General features: G+C 41.2%; 1 long non-coding RNA gene across 1 annotated transcript in view; it reads right to left on the bottom strand.

The window, feature by feature from the left end:
* Nucleotides 1-4,368: 4,368 nt before the first annotated feature.
* LOC116624353 overlaps nucleotides 4,369-16,583 on the bottom strand; it is a 153,957-nt gene continuing 141,742 nt past the window's right edge. Inside the window, exons 6-7 of the long non-coding RNA XR_004297879.1 lie at nucleotides 6,219-7,648; nucleotides 4,369-5,868 (exon numbers count right to left, since the gene is read on the bottom strand). This is a non-coding gene — a long non-coding RNA (uncharacterized LOC116624353). The remainder of the gene's footprint in view (nucleotides 5,869-6,218; nucleotides 7,649-16,583) is intronic.

Below are 16,583 nucleotides of genomic sequence, written 5' to 3'. Positions count from 1 at the left end.
TGGATCACATGACAGTCACCATCATTAATTTTTGTGTCTTTATTCTCAAATCCATCATACATACAACGATGGCCACACAGTGATCTCTGTAGTGAATATCATGTGTATACATGCAGGATACATTATTAGGCACTGTAATATTTATCCACAAGAGTTAATATCATGTCTGTGACAGCATTTCCCAACCTAAGAAAAAAGAAAGAGCAAAAGTGTTTGTGTGTAAACACGGTATATGGCTGGTGAGGTTATGTACTCTGAGTTTCCCGAGCCCAGACATTCTTGGTTCTTTGGTGTTTATTCTGTGATTGGCTGTTTATAATGCATGCCCACCACCACGCCCCGCCTCAAAGAACATGATTTCCATTTCCATGGAGATTAGACTGGGACTAAAAAGGTAAATTCCTGGATGCTGGACTCCCCAGGTAGCCTGGATCTACCCACGGGTGCAGCATCTGTCGTGGGGTTGGCTGGTGCTCTCCCTCTCCCACTGCCCCCATGTTGCTGGGTGAGCTGCCCCACCTTGCAGCCATGCCATGAGCCAAGGGACTGGGCAACAAGTGGCCATGCTTCCTATACATCTTTATCATTTCTTCCAAAGTTCCAGCCACCTCTTTGTGACACTGAACATGTAGGGTGCCAGTCCCTGATACATTCAGAACCCCAAATCAACCATTGCTAGACTTGGGAACCCTCCTGTTGATCCTGAAGCTTCTAATTCAATGTACTCAAAAACACCCACTCCGCATCCACATACTCTCTTAAAAGGTTTTTGAGAATAAAAATCTGAAAGGTTATGGTGGTGTGTTCAGCTTTTGGTCAAACACACCCAAGCCGAAGGCACACAAAGGCCAGGCTGCCTTCTTTAAATGGAGGTAGAGAGAAAAGATGAAATATAAAACAAAATGTAGATGGATTCTATCCTTTCTGATTCCAACCCCCCACCTACATGCACACAGGTGCATACACTCACAAACACACACACAATCTCAACAAATACTCCTGCTATACTTGCATGTTCTCTTGCTTAACTCCTATTTATCCTTCAAACCCCTAGCTCAGAATCTCTTTCTCTGGGACACCATATTTGTCCAACTCTGCCAGTTCAAAACAAATCACCTCCTTCTTCTGCTGACCTTGTTATATTTTCCTCACTGGACTCATAACACCAACTCAGATTTTCAGTTTTTATAAATTATGATTGACTTGTGTGCAAACACCATGTTCCCCCATATTTGCTTCCCTAGGGTTTAACTCAGTGTTGAGCACATAGTAGGTGCTCATTAAATTTTCTTTAAATTATATTAAATGTTATTATAACCCTGACTCCTAGTTTACATAAGTAATAACACTTAACAATGGGCACTTACTATGTGTTAGGCACCCTTCTAAGGGTCTCTTTTATACTCACTAAATCCTTACTGGTCTGGGAGGTAATATTATTACTCTCCATTTTACAGATAAGGAAACAGAGGCCCAGAGAAGTTCAGCCACAGGCCCAAAGTCACACAGATGGTAGGTGGTGGAGTTGGGATTTTAGTCCACGTTATTTGGCTTTGAGTACAGTCCATGAGTTTATCCTACTATTTTATGTAATTCCCTGAATAATCACACAGCACTGTGAATTAAGACCAAAGGGTTCAGACAGAAGAAGAGTAGCAATAAAATGATTTCAAGTTGACCTAAGAAGAACACTCCCTTCCCACCATCACTAATATTTATGCCAATGTATGTTCATTCATTTGTTCCTTTGCTCCCTGTACAAATATTTATTGGCTCAAGACTCTGTTCCAGGGACAGTTAATTAGCTTTCAGTAATGAACAGAAAAGGATACAGCCTTTATCTCCAAAACCTTAGAATCTAAATTCATTTCAATTTAACTCTCCTTCAACAAATATCTCCAGAAAATCGCAAGATTATGTTAGGTTCTGGGGATAAAAAAAGGAACTGGGAAGAGTCTGAGATCCCTTAAGAACTCATATGTGGTAGGGGAGATAGACACGACTGCCTTAATTAAATAGGAAGGGGTGAAAAAGACCAGAACAGAAACCTGTGTGGGGAAGACCGAGCCCAACTCCAGGCCTCTACACAAGGCTTCCTGGAGGAGACAAGGCTGCACCTGAATCCCGAGAGAGCCACAGATGTCGGCCAAGTGAAGACAGCGGGGACAGCTCCAGCACAGGCAATCAGGCTGGAATTGCTAGAGCCAAGTGAGAAACAGTGACAGGAGATAAGGTTGGAAAACATGGGGACAGAGGCAAGAGAACATGCTGGAAAGATAAAGAAAATGTTTCCAGAAGACCTATGAGAACTTCCACTTTGTACATCCTGTTCAACAGCAATGGAATGAAAACAAATGTCTTCACAAAGAGGAGGGGAGCTTCTTTCTCAGACAACTGTGTAAAACATAGGTCTCAGAAGATGGCTATCGTATGGACAATAAGTAACTAGGCTTCCAGGCTGGACTCCTACTTCATATGAGAAGACAGCTGCCCTTAAACAAGATGGATGTTCAGATTACCCCATAAGTGACAGAAAATAATGTCAAGGGGGAGAAAAATGAATAAAGACGGACCTGAGAAGAATAACGAAGGGGCATTAGTAGGTGGTTTACGATGCACGGCATTTTGTTAATGTTAAGCTTCCCCAGGTGTGTCATATAAGTCACAGAACAAGGCGATGGATGGAAGTTTTATTTTCTCTTGTTTGAAACAACAATTTTATTATGAACTCAATAAAAATATAGGGGCTTGGGAACATGGGGAGTTGATTTACCAGGACATAAAATTTATCATCGGGATTGTGTTCCACCAAATAGGAACAAAAACCACCATTGCCATTTCTGTGTGTTTGCTACTGCAAATATTATAGAGACCTTTCATGATGTATTATTACATGTGATCTTATCTCAGCCCTGGGAAGTGGAAAATTATATCATCCCCACTTTATATGATGAAGAATGACATGGATGAGTCTTGGTCAAGGTCTTTCAGCCAGTAAGGAGCCAAACTGGAATTCAAACTCAGGTGTACCAACTCTAAAATGAATTCATTTGGCTTGTATCACCTGTCCCGCACACACCACCTTCTGAAGGTGTGTTAGGACTCCATTCTTTTGGTCCCAAGTCACATTTAACCATCAACCTTGATAAAATCTCTTCCACACAGTTGAAGTTCATATAATTGGAGTAGTTGGAATTCCAGTAACATTGTTTTCTACTACTCAGCCAGTGAGCTTCCCCAGAAGAAATAGCTTGTTGTCTCAAAAGAAACAGTGTAATGAAAAGTCCTCTTCTGGGCAGCCTGAGTACTGTCTGTTCTTGCCTTTGCGTGAGTTATAATTCTCAAGAAGCAAAGCCTCCTCTCAAGACCCAAGACAAGTAGGGTAAATTCTGTTGCCCAACCTAGTTTTATTTTATTTACAGAATGTGTTGTATGGAGCCATTTCTTTTTTTTTTCTTTTTTAACTTTATATTTTGAAATAGTTATAGATTCCCTGGAAGTTGCAAAAATAGTAGAGTTCCGCCTACCATCTTCACCCAGCAGGAACACCTAACACCTCTATAGCACAATATCACTGCAGAGTGTTTTTAAATATTTTTTTCCCTGAGTTAGTTACAAAAACTAAAACAAAACCAGCAGGCAGACATCAGCAACAAACCTAGGAGATCTAACAAAAAAGTTAGAATTTTGGTCTTTCTGAGAAACTTGGAAGACCTAGCAATGTGCCTCTGCAAGGACGCTTCCGGTGGTCAGTGAGTAGTTGCCCCTTGCCAACTGGCAAGCATCCTCCCAGTCTAAGAAACTCCATTTAGTTGTGTTACCTGCCCGGCCTCTGGAGGCAGTGGTTTTAAGTGCACAAAAGGGGATGTTTTGAATGACCTTGGGGTACCTCTCCAGCATTTCCCTTAAGGCATGAATTATATGGTCACATAACCGCTTCAAGCAAGAACATCTCTGAAATTGGGGTTCTTAAGCTGGGCTCCACAGATCTCTATTGTTGAGATTTGATGATTTGAGGAACCTCTGGAAAGTACGGGACATTTTGGTATCCCTATGATCCTAGGAAGGACAGGCAATTGCAGTTTAGAAAGATATGTTATTGTTGCTTACATCTCCTCCTCCATGATTTAGCTCACACCTCCCCTACAGACAGAAATGGAGTTCCAGGCACACCTCACATATATTCTTCTTCAATTGCTTTTATCTTGCCTTAGGTCACTGTGAAATAAGATTTATTCCTTCTTGTGTTCCTCTCCACTCCCTTCCCACTCCCCACCACTTGATCTAATTATTTTTTTGGTGAGTTGGATTGATCCCAGGACTTGGAACATGCCCATACCCCTTATTTAAACAAAACATATGCAGGTTTTAGGTTAATGGAAAAGACATTTGGAAAGAAAATTCAAAGTAGAAAAAGGAAGATTGTTCATGGAATAACAAGAGTCATGCTAAGAGATAGCCAGTCTTGACATTTTCAGATCTGGATGTCTTATAGTTGCTCTGCTTTAGGGCCAGACAATGTCAAAGGTTTCCCTTTTCCATCTCCTCCAATAAAGGGACTTAAGCTCTAGCCCTGATCCCCAATCCAGTAGGAAACTGGAGAGAGAGAGAGAGAACTCTCCCCTAAAGCCAAGGAGAAGAAGAGAGGGGCACCCGTTAAAGAGATAAGTGTGCCAGGGATTGGGAATGGGAAATAGAGGAGATATAAGGGGGAGAGGTTTCTTTCTAAGGAAAGGGAGCCCCAAATATCTAAAATGACCCCACCTCACATACACACACACACTATTAAAAAGCCATCTGTAAATTCATAGATTCTATGGAGCATTCGAGGAGTAACAGACTGAGTATTTACCAGGTCTCCCCCCCATTTAAGTAGACCTGATCCTTCCAGAATGCACATCCTCCTCCATTGTGCCTGCTGAAGTATTAACTCAGCCCCTTAACAGCATTTCATGTAATCACAGCCCCAGCTGCCCATGCTGGTAAATCGCTGAGATCACTGCCCTTCTAATGGGAAGTTTGGAAGGTCAAAGGAAGCAGAGTTGGCTCCCAACTGGGCTTTTGAGAGCTGACATTTTATTTCCTCCACAGCTCTGCTGCAGACACAAGTCCTCATTTCCCAAGAAGGTCCCTGTAATTGGGCTGAACACAATGGCGGCAGCACGGCGCTTGGGGAGGTGGCAACTCAGACTCAAATTCAAGGAATTATAAATCTGAGAGCTTGAGAGGCCACCAAAAGCCATTTGGTCCAGTTTCTGCCTTCCGTCTCAACCATTCTTTATTAGGATCTAACAGGTCCTTCCCCTTAGCCCCCATGTTTCAGACATATCACACCTGAAAGATGGGCTTTCCTGGGTAGACAATTCTAGCATTCCTTCAGGTAACCTTTCAAGTGTCTCCTTTGTCAAATAAAAAAGTCCCAAGAACTGTGCCTACATTGCCTTTGCTTTCTGTTTAAGGTCAGCTCCTCTTGTATTCTCATTATCCAAGATGGAAGCGATAGAGGGCACCTCATTTTGCGAGGGAATACAGACAGTAATTATGTTGCCACGTAGTCTTTTCCTTTCTGGGCTAATTCCAATTATTTTTAACCTTTTCACATGGACCCTTTTTTCTGACCTTTTAATGAATTTTCACTGCTTACCTCTGGTCCTTCTCCAGAGGTTACATCTTCTTCACAGTTTTGCCAAAACTTTTCAATAGGAATAATGAAATGATTACTGTTTCCCTCCTGGTTGTGATAGCAGGCTCCCAATTTTGAGAAATATTTAATAAGAATTATATGCCTAGTTTTCAGCTCCATTTCTGCAATGACATTTCCACTAAATGCATCAGCTCTGCTGTCTTCTTTTCAACTTAATGTTTTATCTACAAAATAAAATGATCACTTATGGTATTTTCAAAGAGTTATTGAGGCCCTACTAAGTATGTAAAAGCGGCGCTACTAGGTACTGTAACAGATAGAAAGTAGGTAGATATTGTTAGGTCCTTGTAATATAAGCATCCCAGTGATGAGCATGGGAACCAGTATCCTTTGAGTAACTACTATGGGCCCAATACATATTTAATCTCTTAATCCTCCTAGAATTCCTTCAAAATGGATGATACTGCTACTTTCCAGAGGAGCAGACTAAGATTCCAAGAATCTGAATGACTTGCACAAGTTCTTGCAGTTAATTAAGTGGTAGAAAAGTGCTATAAACCCAGACTTGTCTTACCCTCAAGCCAATACATGGAATTTTCAGGGCTTTGGTGGTTTTCGCTGTGTTCACGTTTAGGATCTTGGATCCCTTCCACTCTAAGTCAAGGGTCACCTTGAAAAGACAAAGCTGATATTAGTAACTGTTATATATGATAAATGCTTATATATGGTAAAAGCCAATGGGGAATTCACAAGGGGGAGGATTAAACCGTATCAGGATCTTCCCAATGGAATTGCCCCGACCCTGTTCTCTATGGTTGGAGAGACACTACAGAATGGAGAGTAAATGCATGGAGCCTGGGATGGGGCTGGTTTTTACCCCAGCATCTCTGCTTACTGACTGTGCAGCCTTGGGAAAAATGCTTTACCTCTCTCTGCTTCCATTTTCTCATCTGTAGAATAGAAATGTAGATAGTGCTCACCTTGTTGTGCTTTTGGATGTATTAATACATTTCAAGTGTGTAGAACTGAGCCTGAAGGATGTTAAGTACTGAGTAATTAGTAACCACCGGCATCTCTGAAATCACTTCTCCCCAGGGTATGGTAGCCTTCGATGTCCATCTTTTCTGGAGCCATATCATCATTATGGTAACCATGGCAAAAGGTTTTTCTACATGTTTCCATGACATTCTTTGTTGTTGTTTCCTTAAGCAAAAACTTGCAAATCTCTTTTGCGAACCAAAGATATCTAATTTCTCCAGGCCAAAGGGAATCTAGGTTTCTATCAGAACCATAAAAAGCTTTAAGCAAAGATATGGGAGATTAGACAGGATATCCTAAAGCAATTAAGTACACAAATGGTTGAGGCGAAATCAAATCTATCTGAAATACAAGGTCTTTATGTTTAAGGTAACTGTAACATCTTCAGCAGGAATAGGGAATGGGACAGAATTCCAAAATGTCCTTGCTTACCTGAGCAGTTTATTTTTTTCTATGTCCTTGAACATCAAATTTATATTGAAGCAAAAAATATATATGGGAAAGGACACCAATCTCCCATTTTATTTCCCTATTGAGTTTTCTGCTTAACATACAGCCTTAACGAGGAAAGACAATATTCAAATGTTTAAAAATAAACCATTTTCCTCGAACTATCAAAAGCCGTGGGGTGAACTAATTTTTTTTCTCACATTTTGGCCAAGTTTAAGTCCACCAGAAATAATTTGAAAACTACCTTTCCCCAGTTATACTCCGATGAACTTGAAATTGTAAAAAAAAAAAAAAAAAATTCCCCTTGGAATGGACATCATTTTCCACCAACTTGGGCTGTCGCGCACAGTTTTCTGTCCTTACCTGTGACATATTTTACCATCATTTGCCTGATGTCTTGTGTGTTTGTCTTCTCTTTTCAACCACCTTTCAGATTCCTTGAGGGGGGTGCTCTTGCTGAACCCCTTTGAAGTTCCTGCAGTTCTGAGAACTCATATAGTTTTCTCACTGTGTGTACTGGGGAAGACATGATTCAGAGAATGGGTGCATCTCTCCTCTCAGGCAATGCGTGTTGTTAAAATAATAGAAGTTTTACTACACAAAACAAAAACAAAACCTGGGCACATTCTTGAAAGCTGGTGTTTTCATTAATTAGCATAATGGATCAAGTAAATAGGGAAGAAATTATGTTTGAAAAAGAACAGATTACCTACAGGGCTGAAATCTTGTCACACAATACGTTTGCAGTGTTAGTGCATTTTTCATTTTAAAGAGGGATTATTCATTAAGCCTAGAGGCATTCTGTGTTCACAGTATATTCTGAAAAACACCAGTCTCTTTCCAAACAAAGGAGAATCCAACTACTTTGTAATAAGGAGACCGGCTAGTAGGCTGCTTGAATGTTACTGAGGTACTTAGCTGAAGTTCTGCTAAAAACCTGGAACACTGATCTCATTCATTAAGTCATTCATTCATTCTTCATTCCAATGAGAATTATTGAGCACTTACTATGTACCAAGTATGGCTTGTCTAAGACAGAAATGTCACCAAGCTGACAAAAAAGCTGGCAACAGATGGTCTAGACCCAAAGCACACAGAGGCTGTCTATCCTGGGGCTATGAGGTTAAGTCAGGTGGGTAAATTCTTCCTCTAAGCTGTGCTCAAGTGTTACCTCCTCCATGAATCCATCCAGCCATTTCCCCCGCATTCCCAACGTATCTACTCAAAACTTCAATTTTCACAGATTTCCTTTATTATATTTTTGTTACCTTGGATGCAGTGAAATGCAATAGTAAGAAATGAATTTTAGAGGGGCACCTGGGTGGCTCAGTCAGTTAAACATCCAACTCTTGATTTCAGCTCAGCTCTTGATCTCAGGGTCGTGAGATCAAGCCCCATGTTGGGCTCTGTGCCTAACAGGGAGCCTGCTTCTCTCTCTCTCTCTCTCTCTCCCTCTGCCCCTCCTCCCACTAATGCTCTCTCTCTCTAAAATAAATAAATCTTAAAAAAAAAAAGAAATGAATTTTAGAGTCAGATTGAGATTTGCAATCCAGCTTCAACCCTTTCTCACTCTATGTTGTCAAACATAGGAATTAATCCCTCTGGACCTGTTTCTTTATCTGTGAAATAAGCATAATAAAAGGTTGCCATTAGATATAACAAATGCACATAGGCATTTTAACTACCACATGCAGTACTAACTGAATTTTTCCAAGTGCTTTAGGTTATATTAACTCATTCAATTCTCACAATAACCCCACAAAGTAGACACTTCACTTATTTCAGATGAGAAGCAGATGCAGGGAGGTTAAGGCGCTCTCTCAATTGTCACACAAGGAATTAAGTTTTGGGTCTGAGTTTTATATTGAGATGCATTGCCTCCAGGCTCCTGGATCTTACCACTCTGTGCTATCGACTTTTGTAAAAGAACATGATAGGCATTAATAACTGGTAGCTATTATCCTTAAAATAAATACAACTGTAATGATCTTTTCCCACCACATAACATCTTGAAACAAAAACCATGTCTATTCATCCGTCTTCCCACTTCTGTGTTTTACACATAGTAGGTCCAAAACATTTGTTTATTGACTTGAACTGAAATGCCTTTCCTAAAAACAAAATAAAGCAAAAGAAAACAGACAAGTAAAATGCTAAGGGATATACTATGTTAAATGATAATTCTGTCCATTTTTTTTTTTTTGATGAACGATTTTTCCAAAATCGTTTCAAAACTGGAGACTAGTGCAAAATGCAAATTTTTGAACACTTCAGGATGGCACCCTCCATTTCAATCATTTCACAGCTCATCAGCTTCCAATTCTTTTCTTCCTCTTGTAACTCCTCACCATAAGCCATTCTTAGAAAATAATTCTCACCTCCCATTCCAGATTTGCAACTTTTATTTATTTGCAACCTTGCAAATAGTCATCTGCCCACTGGCTCAGGGGAACAGGCATCTATGCTGAGAGGTTTAAAAAGAATACAGATGTCCTACATCTTCTGAACTAGGAAGTACAGAAAAGAGGATTGAGGGCAGACTGACAAGCTTCTTCAATGGATTATGCACCTTTTCATCTTTCAGACACTCTAGGATAGAAATTCATTACATGAGACTTTACAAGCCTGGGTACAACTTGAAGACAAGTTATTTTTATTTTGTTATTAGAACTGAGGACATATTTTTTTACAAGTCTTAATTCCCTTACAGGTCTTTGACCATCCACTCATTGCTGGAAGGCAGGAAGCTGAGTCAGTCCAGAACCAGTTGATTGAGCCAGCTGACTCTCAGATTGACCAATCACTGGGGAAAACTATGCCTACCACAGAATGGGCCATTGGGCATGGTCTGGGAAAACAAAAAAACAAAGCAGTGAACCAAATGTTTTTTCTCTCTTTCTTGGTTCAAACTGTTGTTTTGTTGATGGCTATTCAGCCTGATAAGGCTTTGGTAAGTTGGATGTTAGAAAATAGAACCAAGAAATAATCACATATTTGAGTTGGATGGAAATGTATAGGCGACCAACTTCAACCCTCTCCCCAAATCAGAAATCTCTCTGGCCATTCCATTCTTTTTCCTTTTTGACGTCTTCTAAGTGTCTGCTTGGTTCCAGGCATTATGATAGGCAGTGTGGTTAAGGGGAGTGAACAACTGAGTTCTTGTCCTAGAGGAGTTCACCATGTAGATGCAGAAAGAGACAGGTAAACAGGTAACTACTGTAAGATCTTGGGCAGTCAAGTTCAAGATGCTAACTAAGTTCAGGCTGCACCATCAAGGTGATCTGGGCAGCCTTCGGCAGGTAGGGACAACTGAGGTGGGTGTTGATGGATGTGTAGGAGTTTTCTCTTTCCCAGTTGAGGAGGCTTCCCAAAGAGCTTCTGCTCAACCATTGCTCATGAGGAAAACATTCCTCCTTCTCCAGTAGTTAGCCATGTTGATACGGATGCTGGAAAACTTCTTGAGCCTAAATATCCCTCTTTTGTCTCTAGTTCTGTGTTTTGGAAAAATTATTTCCTTTTCATAGGATCCCATCAGATACTTGAAGACAGCCCTTATGCCCCTCTTATCAAAATAAACATCTTTTAATTACTCCTCCTATAACTTAATATCCAGTTCCTTTATCTTTCTGGTCACCCTTTGCTGGCAAAAAGGGCCTTTACTAAGTACTTTTCATTTATTATCTCCATCCTCACAACAAATCCTTTAGAGACTATTTTTACCCCATTTACAAATGAGAAAATGGAGACTCAGAAAGTAACCCATCCAAAGTAACACACCAGAGCCCTCGCTTTTAGCTGTTAATAATACTGTCTCTTAGATTCCCACTGATTTCATTAAAACGATCAGAGATAAGGACTTGATGTACCCTTTGCTACCTTTTAGCTCAGGAAAAGCATGATATCAAAGAGGTAGAATGCCCTGGAGCCAATTAGGAAAATGCAATCAAACCCCTATCTGTAATTGTGTTTGGCTTGGCCGACAGTGTTCTGAGCAGGGAAGACACTGTTTTTGTTAGAAGTGTGATGTAACTGTCACAAGTACATGGAACCCACTGTCCGAACCGTGGAGCCTAAGTCACAGTTTTATTTGTGCCAGTAAACACAGCACAGCATATGCCGAGCCCCTCGCCACATCCATGCAAGCTAAGACTCTGAAACTGTAGGACTCTGCTGGGTCCATGCCTACGTCCCTGTGTTTCTTCCCATCTTTATGTGTTTTTATGTTTCTTCACCTTCTGCCCTTTATCTAGAAAATGTGAAGTACTGCTTACATATTTTATGAGAAATCATACCATAGACCATGGGTGATGTTGCCTACCAGGGAGGGCACATTTGGCAATGTCTGGGGACATTTTTGGTTCTCACCCCTGGGGGTGAGGGGGTAGGTGTTACTGGCATGGAGTGGGTGGAGGTCAGGGATGCTGTTAACCATACCACAGAGCACAGGACAGCGCCAACATCATAGAATGATCTAGCCTCCCAGGTTGTTGGTGTGGAGGCTGAGACACCTGCCACAGCTACATTGGCTCATCTGTCTCATCCTCTAGCCACTTCCCTCTTCTCCCCTTTTCCCTTCTTCCTTTTGTTTTCTCTTTCTCATTATCTCTTCCCTCTCTCAAATCCTCTCTTCCATTCAACTCTTTTCCCCTCTCCATGATAAATAGAACACAGCTTCTACTCAGTGAGCAAACTTCACATCTAAAAACCCAAGTGGCAGTAGTTGCCAGAGGCCAACAACATGGTGGCATTTAGGATGCCAGGACTTGTTAAAGTGGGGTGCCTACAAATGTTTTTTCCTCTGAGCTTCAGACCTGCTGGAGTTTGCAAACCAATGATCCCTAATAGGCAACACTAATCTTGTGCCTTGACAGATGAGAATCCAGTTACCTGGAAAGACTAAATGATCCCCAGTCCCAAGGGCTGTCTCCTGCACTGCTCAGGTGCCATATCATAAATGATCATTAGATCATCGAGGACTGTAGTAGGCTACTCAGGCTGCCATAGCAAAGTGCCACAAACAGGGTGGCTTAAACAACACAAATTCAGGGGCGCCTGGGTGGTTCAGTTGGTTAAGCATCTGACTCTTGATTTGGGCTCAGGTCGTGATCTCAGGGTCATGAGATTGAGCCCTGCGTTGGGCTCTGCACTGGGCGTGGAGCCTGCTTGGGATTCTCTCTCTCCCTCGCCCTCTGCTCCTCCCCCCACTTCAAGCTCCCTCTCTCTCTTAAAAAAGAAACACACAGGGGCACCTCGTGGCTCAGTCGTTAAGCGTCTGCCTTCGGCTCAGGTCATGATCCCAGGGTCCTGGGATCGAGCCCAGCATCGGGCTCCCTGCTCGGTGGGGAGCCTGCTTCTCCTTCTCCCACTCCCCCTGCTTGTGTTCCCTCTCTCTCTGTCAAATAAATAAATAAATAAAATCTTTAAAAAAAAAAAAACCACACATACACAAATTTATTTTCTTACAGTTCTGGAAGCTGGAAGTCTGAGATCAAAGTGTTTGCAGAGTTATTTCTTCTGAGACCTCTCTCCTTTGCTTATAGATGTCTTCTCCTTATGTCCTCACATCACACTTCTTCTGTGATTGAGTCTTAATCTCCAATTCTGGTTTATTTTTTATTTTCTTATTTTGTCCAGCTTGAGGTATACTTGATGTATAAAAATTATATATATTTAAGGTATAAAACATGATGTTCTGATATATGTATACATTGTGAAATGATCACCACAATCAAGGTAATTAACACATCATCACCTGTTCTTATGAGGACACCAGTCATATTGGATTAGGGCCCACCCTAATGACCTCATTTAACGTTAATTTTCTCTTTAAAGGCCGTATCTCAAAAAATAAAAATAAAAAAAATTAAAGGCCGTATCTCCAAATATAGTCACATTCTGAGATGCTAGGCACTAGGGCTTCAACATATAAATTTTGGTGGAGTGACATAATTCAGCTTCCACCAAGGACATTGCCACTGAAGTTGACCCCTTGCCGAATTGGAAATGCTCCCATTGTATGCTAATATTTCCATCATCTGAAAACTATTTTAATTCTTAAATAATAAAATTGATCACCAAGTCACTTTAATTATAATTCCAAAATACTGTTGAAATGGGTCCTGTCATGGGTTGAGTTGTGTCCCCAAAAATTTGCATGTTGAGGCACTGACCCCAGGAGCTCAGAATGTGTCTTTATTTGGAAATAAGGTCTTTGCAGATGTAATTAGTTAAGATACGGTGATACAGGAGTAGGGTGGGGGTCTAATCCAATATCACTGGTGTCCTTATAAAAAGAGGAAATATTGGGCACACACACATGCACAGAGGAAAGACCATGTGAAGACACACAGAAAAAAATGCCGTGTTAAGATAAAAGCAGAGATGAGGATGATGTGGCAGAAGCCAAAGAACAGCAAAGATGAGCAGCAAACCACCAAGATCTAGGAGAGAACAGATCCGTCCTTCATGGCCCTCAGAAAGAACCAACCCCACCTACACCTTGACCTTGAACTTCTAGCCTCCAGATGTGTGAGACAGTACACTTCTGTTATTTAAACCACCCAGTGCTGTACTTGGTTACAGCAGCCCTAGCAAGCGAATACAGTTCCCCTCCTCCATATGCCCATTCCTACACCTAATATTGAAGTCTTCATCATTTCTCAGCCGGCCGATTGCAATCAGCTTCAGGCACTATTGCTACTGCAAGACTAACACCCTCTCTTTCCATCCATTCTCGACCCACCTGCCTGGTGATCCTTCTATAATTCAAGTGTCCCCTTCTAAGGAATCTTCACTGTTACCCTCAGGATGGGAGCCAAGATCCATCCAGCCCAACATACAAGTCCATTAATAAAGTTAGTTCTCTTCCCTGAGCATCCTCTATCCAATTTTTAGATCTCACAAGTTTCTTCTTAGGGGTCTGAATTCATTTGGACATGAAATGGAAGGGTCCACTCTCAGGAAGCTGACTCACTGTCAGGAAGTCCCCCAAGAAGACTTCTGTCTCCACTCAGTATTTGGGATAAGAAACCCTCAAATCTGATTTGAGTTCTTGGTCAGTGAGGTTGACAATCCAGTCCTTGTCATCTCCTTGATGGTCCATCCAAAAGGGTCCCCACGCATGGAATCCAGCCTAGGCTATATAAAAGTGTTTTTTATGACTGCGTTTTTCTCTCTCTCTTTTTTTTTCCTTGCTGCTGATTCTAAGCACGAATAATCGGCTTCATTATGCTGGGTTAGGAGGATGCTCTTCCACAGAAAATTACCCACAGCAAATAAAAACAATTCCATATGGCAGCCCCATTCACTGCAAGACTAGTTAAACCTTGACCCACACAGTTTGCGCTAGCGTTTCAGCTTTCCTGTTGTCTTGGCTGTTTGCCAGCATGTTGGTGTTCTGTGTCCTCAGTGACAAACTCAATCCAGAAAATTCTTTGCAAGGTTCCCTTTATTGCTAGACTTCCAGTACTTCTTCCTGTTTTGTCCTCAGGGCAAACTCTAAACCTCATATACACTTCTCCTGGAAATCATTCGATATTCAATAAATATTTATAAAACACCTACAATGTAGTGTGCCAAGCACTCTGTAGAGCCCAAGAAATGCTATACTTCTATAAAAAATGAGGCTTTTGACTCATTATTGAGTGGGTTTGTGTCTTCAGTGCTTTTCCTAGTTGTGAGTATGAGTTATTCTAGAATAATACCCTGTTTGCATCTCCTTGCCACTGAGAGGACAAAACCTATGGTCTGTCCCAGTCTGCTTTTTTCCTCATCTCCTGCTGCATTTCTGCTTATCTTCTCTCAAGTTCCCCCTCATCCTCCAGGCACACTGCATTACAGTCTTAACTACTTCTGTGCTCCATCTCCATGCATTTACCTCCCGTCCACCTTGCACCTGCAATGCAGCTTCCCATCTTTTAAGAGGCAACTCAAGCCACATCTCCTCCACAAGGCTCTGTCTTATTTTTTAGTTCTTCTACCTCTCAATTACAATTATTCATCCCCTATAGTTCCTTTGAGCTTTATATTTTGTTTAAACTGGGATTGCGTTGTAATCTGTTTTGTTTTATAGAAGCCTATTTATAATTCTATCTCTATCAGACAGGGTGAAGAGTGAGTCAGAAAGTCAAATCTTGGCTCAACCATTTATCTACCTATATAACCTTTGATGGACTTGTTAGCTTCTCTTTCTTCTTTTGCAAAAGGCGGGACAATAATAGCACTTGCCTTAGAGCAAATATTTCATTTCTTTCCCTTTGTCATGTGACTGGCCGATGAGTTTGTGCAAAAGGGATACATTGCATTTCTAGGCTTGAGCATTGACTTGGTGGAGTGAGATGTTCCAGACATCTCGTTTCCCTCTGCAATTCCAACCAGGGATGTTCCAGATACCAACCGGGACTGTTCCAGGTCATGCCTGCTCTGCTACCTGGTCTCAGAGTAGCAGAGTCTCTGGCTGTTCATAATAGAGATGTAGCATGAGCCAGAAATAAACCTTTGTTTATGAGCCTCTGAGATTTTGGAGTTGCCTGTTTCCATAGCATAGCCTAGACTATCCTGACTGATGCCGGGGATTCTTATGGGAATTAAATAGGGTTGTCTAAGTAGAATGCTTGGTGATACCTGGCAGATGGGAAGCACTCAAGCATTGTTAACACCATTCGTAAAGCACACGGTCAGGTACAGATGATGTCAACTCTAAATTATCTGTGTTCAGCCATTCAATTTCAGTGTTATATTTTGATGTGGTCTGAAAGATCCCACAGGTGAAGAAGCTTTATTAAGTTAGCTCTGTGGCACTTCCTTTCACCTAATATATTGTTTTGTCTGAAATTAAGCCCTCTAGCTTATCTTGAACTTATTTACTAGAACATCAATGGAAGTACTTTATTAAGTGGGGTTGGTCTTAAAAGAATGTCAAGAATCTCTACTGCGCCCTTTAGAAGAGGGGTCATTTCCTTTCATCGCATTGGGGGTAGAGGGAATATACATAGTACATACCAGGGGGGTTTGGTCTCCTAGATGCAGAGGCTCCTTGGTATGATGGCTAGGGGAAATGGCTTTGGAGTCAGAGGGACCTTTGTTCAAAACTGACTCTGCCGCTTTCTGGCTCTGTGAACCTAGGGGAGCTGATGAACCTCTTGTTACTACACTTTCCCTTGCAAGAAATGGAAGAAAGAATAGTGCCTACCTCACAGAATTGTCATGAGAATTAAATGAGATAATGCACACAAAACACTTGGCAAAGTGACTGGTGTGTAGTAGGCTCCCAATAAATGTTAGCTATTATTATTATTATAGCAATTTGCCGCACAAACTGCATTTTCTGCCAAATACTCTACAGAACCTGTTGAACTGTGAAGTTCCTATTATAACAGGAAAGGGAGAAAGAAAGAAAGGGAAAGAAGAAAGAAAGAAAGAAAGAAAGAAAGAAAGAAAGAAAGAAAGAAAG

The sequence above is a fragment of the Phoca vitulina genome, unplaced genomic scaffold (genome assembly GCF_004348235.1).
Source record: "Phoca vitulina isolate PV1807 unplaced genomic scaffold, GSC_HSeal_1.0 scaffold66, whole genome shotgun sequence".
Lineage (NCBI taxonomy): Eukaryota > Metazoa > Chordata > Mammalia > Carnivora > Phocidae > Phoca > Phoca vitulina.
This window is presented reverse-complemented; position numbering and strand designations above follow the sequence as displayed.